General features: G+C 51.5%; 1 protein-coding gene across 5 annotated transcripts in view; it reads left to right on the top strand.

The window, feature by feature from the left end:
* The first annotated feature begins 6,734 nt into the window (after positions 1 to 6,734).
* Positions 6,735 to 9,611, top strand: part of CDH23 (cadherin related 23) — a 210,215-nt gene continuing 207,338 nt past the window's right edge. For 4 of the 5 annotated variants that reach the window (XR_010610789.1, XM_065671015.1, XM_065671019.1 and 1 more), the window contains exons 1-2: positions 6,735 to 6,763; positions 6,989 to 7,029. The gene's annotated coding sequence lies outside the window, so the exon portion shown is untranslated. Of the gene's footprint in view, positions 6,764 to 6,988; positions 7,030 to 9,611 lie in introns of those variants that run through there. The other variant, XM_065671023.1, reaches the window with a different exon arrangement.

Here is a 9,611-nt window from a genome sequence, read left to right as displayed (position 1 = left end):
GGAGCTAAGCTGGACCCATTGATCTTCATCACCTGTCCACATTGCCGGGTTTTATTGATTTAATTAACACCATCCCCTCAGCTCTTTAAGACAGCCTAGCAGGGTTGTTAATGTTTACACCATCTTTCAGGCAAGGAAAACGCGTTGTGAGGTGGCTGGCAGAGGAAGGACCATGTACTCTCCGCAGGGCTTGGCCTTGTCTCACCAGTGGGTATAAAACGATGCAGGCACTTGCAAAATTCAGGAGGGTGGGCCCACAAAGTAAAACTAAATACAAGATGGGCATGAATCCCTGCATGGTGCCAAGTGGCAGAGCTGCCATTTGCCCAGCTTTTGAGGCCAGCACCACTGGCAAAACAAGCCAGAGGATGGAGAGCCCCTGCGCTCTCCCAGCTCAATTGAGAGCTGGCAGCCTGGCATGGTAAGAATGCTGCTTCTGCCCCATGTTGCGTTCTCCAATGAGCTTTGTTTTTAAATCCAGTTGGTGGAGCGGAGACAAAAGCTGTGAACTGGCAAAGCAACACCAGCAAGACAGGAGGGCACGAGGAGCAGGAGGTGGTTGGATGAAAGGGCAGAAACAGGAGGAGATGCATCTGTTGCAGCTTCTGCTCAAAGGAGGCTAAGTGAGCATATGCCCAACCTTTTCTTTTGTCCTCTCTCAGCTTAGTGGTGCAGCTAGTCCTCCCTTTTTTGGAGCTGAAGCATTTAAGTGTAGGTATTTGGGGCTTTCAAGCCAACAAACACACGCTCTAGGAGGAAAGGAAACTGTTACGGAGTGATTCTCATCTCCCATCAGCTGCAAGTGACTTTCCTTCTTTCTCTCTGATCTCCAAAGCCTTTCTAGCCTGTGCCCACCCAGTGGAGTACCCCGTAGGGTAGAAATGCTGCCACCTCTCCATCTGTGATACCAGCCTTTGCATTATAGAGGCTTTGGAATAGCACTATTACCCCTGGGAGGTGGAAGCATCTTTAAAACAACCTCCTTATCCTTCAGCATCACCTTGGTGATGACCAGAGAAGCTCTGCTGCCTCTCAGCGGCTCCACTGTGTGTGTTTTGGGGCAGGAGTCACCTTTTCAGTGTTTTGCTGTGATGCACTGCAGGGCAAAAACCTAAGAGAGATGAAGTGGGATCGCCTTTGGTGGCTTCACTGTGGGAGCAGGGGCTGTTAGAGTGGTGGTACATGGTACCAGGAAGGGTATCTCTCTGCACAGAGCATCCCTGCACATCTGCTTCTGTGCCTGTCCCTGGCATTCCAACGAAACTCTTAACGAGCCCAGGAGCCAGTGTGCATGACCTTGCTCTTGATTACCACCCTGTGGCAGCTTCATTTCTGCGGGCAGTGGGGTCCCTGAGCAATACCCTGTTCTGCATGGCAGTTTGGGCAGCATGCGGAGAGCCTTCACCCCATCACAGATGAGGTGATGTTCTCTGATACCTACCCCTTCAAAATGCTGCTGCCTTCCTCTCTGCAGCTATGGAAAGGTATTTTCAAGGTATTCACGCTTGCATGCGCAGGGTTGAAGCTTGCCAACCTTGGTGGCTTTGTGGTAAGCACCCTCCTGGAAAGAGAGGTGCAAGCCAAAGGTTTGAAGTGCCACCGGTCAGCATCTCTGCTGGGGGCTTGGGGAGGGCCACAGTGCCTAGCAAAGGAGCCAAGCTGATCCTGCCCCTTCATAGGTGCCCCAGAGAAAAACTCAGCTCTGAAACCTCACCAGCCAGCTGCAGGCTTGCCCGGCTGCTGTTCTCATTTTACATGTTTTATGGAGTAATTTGTACTATATTTACACAACGGTGATAAACAGTTTTTAAAATGGAAGCGAAGAAAACGCTGTTGAATGAATTGTTACAAAAAAGCCCCATTTGCCATTCCAGCAGGGGGAATAAAAGGGATAAAAATCACTATCCTAGGGACATGCTGTTCGTCAGATCTGGGTATTTTTTCCCTTGATTTGTGTGCCTAATGTGAGAAGAAGAAGTCGCAGATGCATGCTGAATTCTGCGGGGAACATATGCATGCATTTAAATCATTTACAGCATTTACTGGTGCAATTGTAAAGCACATTATTTTTCTGCATTTGTAATTAGGCTCTAAACAGATGGTGAAGGACTGTAGCTTCTGATTAGACAGGCTTGTGCTCTGTTGGACGGCACTGCAAGAACAAACTGAGAAGAGAAAGTTTTCCTTCTAATTTATCATGCCATGGCGTGTGGGGGGTAGAGTATCTGGGGCTGGCTGAGTGCAAATTCCGGTGTGCCTGTAGCAGGCTGGGCAAAGCTGAGCAAGCCAGCGGGTCTGCTGCCTTTGCCATCCAGCTTGCTGATGCGTGGGGTGCACACACACACGCACACCCCTCCAGGTCAGTTTTGCTTCCAGATTTTGTAACCCCCCCCCTCACTCTGTGCTGCACAGCCTCAGCTACCCAACAGCGCATGTTGCAGTGTCTTCTTTGACAAATGATTTTAATATGAAGCACAAGGCTTGGGTTTGAGAAGGACCTTTAAAGCAGGAGCAAGTGCCAGGCTTGCGGCTGTGTACGAGGAGCCAGCATGCATGCCTGGTGTTGGCTCCACTCTTCAGCATCGCCTTTTTTCTGCTACGCTGGCAAGCGCTCAGCTTGGTGAGATGGGTAGAGCTTTCCTGCACCTCTAGTGGGGCAACCTCAGGAGCTTTGACAGCAATGTGTGGCTGGCCTGTTGGACCTTCATCTCTAGATCCTGGCTCCCATTTTGAATACATCACCTCAGAGATCTGTAGCCTTATTTTTGACCTTAGCAGCAGCAGCAGCTCTTCACAGCCAAAGTGCAAGCACCTCCATGGTGAGCCTGCATTCCTTTGCATGCCCCCTAACTCCATCTGGTCAGGAGTCATCCCTTACTGTCCTGTAGTCACACAGAAGAGAACTTGTTAGGGATTGTTTGTCCTTCTTCCCACGGTTTCTTATTTTCCCCATTAAATTACAGGCATGTGAACCCAGCCACAATGGATTAAATGAAAGGCAACTGGAAGAGCAAAGAAACACACAAAAGAGCAGCTCAGGCAGACCCATAGGGCTGGAATTTGGGCTACTGGGCAAGCATCACCTGTGCCCTCCAGGTTTCCCCTGTGGCAACAGTGTGAACAAATCTACCCTGTAACCTGCTTGCTCATTGGCTTGCAGCTGTACAAAGGGTGATCACCTTCCCCTGTGTTTTTGTCTTGCTCTCCTGGGTTACCATCAAGGTTGCACACAGGAGTCCCCAAGAGGGAGCCGGTCTTGTACCTGACGCAGCGCTCTGGGAAGTCCCTGATCCCGAGAAGTGAACAACGGGGACAGGCAGCTCCGAGCCCTCCTCGCAGGGAAGGGAACACAGCGGAGGGTCTGATGGCATGGCAGGAGAGCGCGTCCGGCGGCCTCCGGGCAGCGGAGACCCAGAGGGCTGTCGTGCGGATGCTGTGCCTGTAGATGGCACCTTCTACTCTGCTGAGGAGGAAATCGGAACCGAGGGCTGGGGAAAAGCGGCTGCTCGGGTCGGGCTCAAAGCTGGGAGGTGATGGCACGAAGTGACTCATGGCAGTCATCCCCGGGGGAGTAAAGGACCCGGCTCCCAAAGCTGCCCCCTCTCACTGCGACAGCTCTTGCTCAAGACTGCCGGTCGTAATCATCACCGAACCATCGCTACTCTCTGAATTTGTTAACGTTCCATAACAGTAGGAAATTACTCCACGGGCTGTTTCAAAAGCCAGTGAAAAGCACCTCCAACTGCTCAGAGAGTTGGTATGAAGGACCTCGTTCCTCATTCACCTCTTCAGGATCTAACAAGCCCAGGCAGGGGCCACAGGGTGCACTCAGTGTCTGTAGCAGGAGACATGGCATAACTGCTCCCAGCTTGGCCTACAAAGTGAGACAATGTGTTTTGCAAGCAGGCTGCTTTGGGGTCTGCAAAGGGCAGAGCTTCAGGGTTTCAGCCAGGTCTGTTTGGAGTGGTCCTCTAAGGCTTTTTGGAACTCACACCTTGATTTTTCTGGCTGCGTGTTACCACCGTGCTGCAGATCTGGCTACCTCTTTGGATATAAGGAAGAAGGTCTTTACTGTGAGGGTGATGAGGCACTGGAACAGGTTGCCCACAGAAGTGGTGAATGCTTCATCCCTGGCGGTGTTCAAGTCCAGGCTGGATGGAGCCTTGGGCGACATGGTCTAGGGTGAGGTGTTATGGGGCTGGAATTAGATTATATTAGGGTCGTTTCCAACCCTAACCATTCTATGATTCTTCCTAGCTCCTTTTGCCCTGGCCTGGCTGGGGATGCTTGGTCCAGGGGTAGCTCAGCTGTATACATCTGTAAACACGAGATGGTGGACCCTCAGGGAAGTGTGCCATATGAATTGAGCATGTGCTGCAAATGTGTCCCCAGCTTCTGCCCTCCCCACTATCTTTAAACACAGTTGCTTCACTCTCCATAAGGACTATTAACTTTCAAAGACATAATTTGAAACACATTACTTCTGTGCTTCTAAAGGAAAAAAGGGAACCAGCTGCTCTTTCAGTGCTTTTCTTCTATAGAAACACGAGCAATCCCTTAACTTTGCTGAGATTCCTCTCCAGCAACCTTCACTCATAAATTCCTAAACAAACAACGTGATCCTAATATTGGCCTTAAAATTCTGTGTGAAATGGACCTGGAAATTAATTTCACACCGGAAAACCCATCTCACCGTCAGCCACAGCACAGGTGGTCAAAAAGAAAACCCTGCCACTGCTGTACAAATTAATTCTGTGACTCAGGTGAGAGGGCAGGGCAGTGGGGGAGCTGCTTCCCTTGTGTTGCTGTCCCAACCCACCCCTCAATGTGGGGTGCTGGAAAGCCGTGGGACATAGAGGATGCCATCATCCCCAAGGGGCTTGTGGTGTGGGGGACAAAATCACCACGTCCAACAAGAAGTGAAAGCAGGGCACAGAGGCTGCTTCTTCCTGAGCAAAAACCCCTCCTGCACCTTTGCACAGGTTTTATTTACTAAAAAAGGATGTGTTTGGGGAAGGACATCCAGGGATTCTTGTGGGAGACTCCTAGGAAAAGGAGGCATGAAAAAATGACTGATGGTACAATATTGCACGCGCTGGCTGACAGGCAGCTGATATCTGTGCAGACCCTGAGGTCCATGGCAGTATATGGTCCACAGCAAACACAGGTAATTCAGTACCTTAGTTGGGAAGGGTTTTGCACGTGCCTACATTTTACCTGCTTTCTATTTTCATCTATTTAAGATTTAGAGACGAATGGAAATCCCACCTCTTACAGCAGAAGGGCCAGGGAGGGCAGAGAGAGGAGTGACACACCATAGGGATAGTTGGATGGAGAAATGTTCTGTGGTTAGATAGAAAATGAGAGGGGGAGAAGCCCTGCAGTACAATTTCAAGGTTGGGTGAGTGGTGCCAGGAGGCTGCAAAGGCTCTGTCTAGCTGCTCTGCTTTTGCAGGCAGGGCAGAGAGGTGATGGAATCTGGCTCAAAAAAACATAAGGTTTCCCAGTAATGATCCTGGTGGAGAAAGGCTGGGGTAGCAGGGAGGTTATCTGAGCCTTCCTGCTAACCACCACAGGTTGGCACTAATTGTGGCAGCCTCTAATCACAATGGCAACGGGGAGCATCCCGCTGCTTGCAGTGCATCATTTTAGTTCCTTTTTTCCTAGCTATGAACTTGTTAAAAGGCAATTGTGATGGCACATCCCCCATGGGCTGCATCACTGAACGACATTGTTTTTTTCACACAGGAGCTTGGGAACACCAGCTAGATAAGTTGAAGTCCAGCCTGCACACAGCTATTGCTGTTGCTGCCTGATTGAACCAAGTTTGACAGGGAGATACAGGTCACAAGATATTGAATTCCTGTGAGTTTTGTGAACCTAGGCAGTGAAATCCCACTAGTCTTCCTTCCCAATGGGAAAGGCTGCAACTTTGGCTCAACTGGGAGTTGGACCAGGAGTCCAAGCAAGACACACAGGCCAGGAGGAACCCTGCTTCATTAGAGTTGACTTATGTAAAACAGGTGACAGGTCTTCAAACCGGTCAGGATATGAGCTGAAAGTCAGCTACCCAGCCTGCACACTGAAAGCTGCGGTGTGAAGCCCAGGCATAGGAACCAGGCAGCAATTAAGCCGGGGAGAGGTGTGTTTCTATCATAAGTAGAAACCCTGACCTGAATTTATCATCAGTTATCAAGATATCACTTGTGCAAAGTCAGAGTGGCTACAGATGACAAGTGGGCCTGAAATGTGGCTTCAAGTTACTTAACATATGGCTTTGCTTTGGTCATTCCTCCTCCTGTTGTTTCTTCTCCTAATTCTTCTAACTAGTTTCCTGAGTTTATGGGTGCAGCTGGGATCCTCACTGAGCAGGTATCCTAGCTGATACACACTGCCTTGTGCTGATGAAGGGGACAAGGGAGGGATGAAGAGCCTGGGAGAGATAAACCACATGGACCTGCACAGGCTTAGCTCAGCAGGGTGCTTGGAGCCCCACACTGGTTATACCTGCACCATTTGCACTCCTTGTGACCTGCAACTTTAGGACAAGCTCAGGTGCCGAGGGCAAATCCTTGGCAAACCCTATACACCCCAGGTGTAATGCAAGGAGATTACTTCCCAGCACCTTTGTTAACTGCAGATAGCTCATCACATTCAGCTGTTTGCCAGGGACTTTGGTTTTTAACCCCAAAGCAGCTGCAGGTTGCCAGGTCTGACTCTGGGATGCAGTAACAGGTCCAGCTCTTGCCTGCAGCTTAACCAGGTTTGGCAGATGCCCCTGTCCAGGACAGGGAGAGGATCCCTCATCCTGGGGGAACTCCAGCGGCTAGGGGACCACTGCAGAGCCCACTTAACCAGGGCAAAACTGAGGGCACCAGGAACAGGCCTCTGCCCAATTCCAGTCAGCCCAGGAGTTGGGGTAATTGCATAATTAGCAGAAGCTGCTTTAGAGAGGCAAGGCCTTAATTACTCCCTCCTGCTCTTACAGAAGCATTTGCTCACTGCTCCTCAAGGAGGAGGGATATATAGGTGAGTTGATGGGAAGGATTCTGATTTTTCTAGCCAGGGCTCCAGGAGGGGCTTTAGTAGCATGATCTGTACTTGTTTAGTGTTTTAATTAAGGCTGCTCATGATGGGGTTTGGTAGGAAGGTGAAGCTCTTCCAAGCCACAAGTGGTTGGAGACTTCTGTGTGTGTGCGTGTGTGCGCGCGCAGTAGCGCAGGACCAAAAGCCCTGGTCCTCCTGGGGTTGAGGGACATGGAATGTTGCTGGGGGCTTCACCACTCCCACTGTGTAGGGGCTGGTGTCACTACAGGCTGCTTCCTATGATTTTGTTGTTTCCAAGAAGGCAAGAATTGGGATGAAGTGGTGGGATTTGGCTGCCTTCCCTAAAGCCGCTTGTAGCGAGAGCTTGGACTGGAGACAAGGATTTGCCCTGCATTGTCCAGCAGGGCTTAGGAAAGCTGTGACGACCTGTGGTTGAAGGGGTCTAGTGGTAAGAATGTGAAGGATAAGGTGGAAACGTGCAGCCATGGCATGGCAAATGCAATGCCGTGTCTGTAGAAACCGAGTGCCCAAGGGAGAGGCATTAGGCAGGAAGAACCGCCATGCGGCTCTCTTAGTATGTTTGCGAGCACGGCGCAGAGGCCAGCGGGCTACCCGTATCGCCTTCCTGCTCATGTATGATTTACGTGCTCCCGGGCCTGCCAGCTGCTCGTGCACAAAGGACAGAAAAATCGTGGTAATACTCATAACAACAACAAAAATCACTAAAACCTGTGCGGCTGAGTTAAACCTCATGTGGCCGGTATCTGCTTCGGGCTGAAGTTGTATTTGAAGAGGCGACCAAGCGCTGCCTCGGGGGTGCCCCCAGCTAGCCCTGGGAGTGATCCCGGGAGCTGGGGACCGGCTGCCGCACCGGGAGTCCCCGGGGGCGCTCGGCGGAGCCGGAGCTGAAATACCCGTTACCTGGGCAAGGGGCGCTGCGCCGCCCGCGTCAGCCGCCGCTCGGGCTCCTTCCCCACCCCTTCCTCCTCCTCCTCCTCCCGAGGCGGCTCACTCGGCTGGCAGGGCGGCGAGGGCCGGCAGCCGCGGGGGGGGCATGGGGGACCGCCGCTGACACCGCGCACCGAGACCGCCGCCACAGGTAATGCCCCGCGAGTTTTCCTTATTCCGCGTTTATTTCTTTACGGGGGTTGCGTGGAGGATGCGCGGAGCCGCTGGAATCTTTCCCCCTTGCCCGGGGGGCGGCTTTACTCGCAGCCCTCCTTCGCAAAGCTCCTTTATTTGCTTCCACCGAGGGGACAACTTTGGGGTGAGCGCTGCCATCGTTATTATTTGTATGATGTTTTGCGGGAGGGCTGGGGGTGGGGGGTGGATGTCGTTCAGACCGGTGGTTTCAATGGCAGGAGAAGGGAAGCCCAACCTTTCTCCCCTTTAGCAGACATAAAAATAATACTGTGTGTTGGTGCCTGCTGTCCTGCCCCAGAAAGAGCAGCAAGCGCTGTCCCCCGCCTTCCCGTCCCCGAGCCTATCCTCGGCTCTGATCCTGAGTTAGGACTGGAAGGAGGAGGCGGTGAGAAGCTGCAAAGTTTTCTCGGGTGAGCCACGGCTGAACTTCTCCGGATGTGCGGGAAGAGGGATGCGGGGCCGGCCCCGGCCAGGCGGGGCTGCGCGGCAGCGAAGGAGGTGGGGGGGCTTAATCCCCTCAAAAACATTTTAAATGGGAAAACGGCGCACTTGTTCTGAGCGGTTTCCGTTTGTTTCTCGAGAAAGCACTTCGAGAGTTCACACGCTCGCTCCTCTTTTCCGTAGTATCTCACAAAACCCGGAATCCTCTTTTCTTTAAGTAAATGCTTTCCTGATCACTTCAAATACCGACCCCCGCACACGTCCAACTCGGCGTTGGCCGGACATCTTTAGCTTTGAACTGCCAGGAGTCGTTGCCGGAGCCTTTATTTAAAGAAAACGCTCAAACTTCAAGCGTCTGGTCCCTATTAAAGCCAGCCAGCCAGCCAAACTGCGTTACCCATCCTTTTAACTCGCAGAGTTTGAGGTTTGTTAGGTGTGTCTTGGCTGCAAGCTCTTTGTGGCAGAGATAGCATTCCCCTTTGGTTTGGTCTACCCAGTACCAGTCCCTTTGTTCTGATCCACAATCACTTGGATGCTACGCGAAGGTAAATAGCCCATGCTCCTTGCAATTAGAAATACATGTGTGGGGCTTCATTACTGGCAATTAATTGGGAAAATACAAAATCTGTCCTGTTGGTAGTGAAGACCTAATGAAGAAGAAAAAGAAACTAGTAAGGCTGTTGATAGAAAAGGCAACAGTTCTTTAAAAAATAATAATTAACGAAAAAGGCTAGCAGGGAAAGCCGAGCTGGGATAGCTTATTTGACCACCTAAAAGGATGTGGAGGATGGGACGATGTGTCGATTGTCCACGGGTGGCTAATGGAGCTGGTTGGGATGGGGATGCAGCGCGGGACTCTCCCACAGGTACCTTGCATGGGAAGCGCAAATCCAAAACCAGTCCTGTGCTAACGATGCCCAAGGGTGCTGCCAGCACCCTCTTCCTAACCACTGTTGTTTCCCCAAGCTGTCTTTCCTCTC

The sequence above is a fragment of the Lathamus discolor genome, chromosome 3 (assembly GCF_037157495.1).
Source record: "Lathamus discolor isolate bLatDis1 chromosome 3, bLatDis1.hap1, whole genome shotgun sequence".
Lineage (NCBI taxonomy): Eukaryota > Metazoa > Chordata > Aves > Psittaciformes > Psittacidae > Lathamus > Lathamus discolor.
This window is presented reverse-complemented; position numbering and strand designations above follow the sequence as displayed.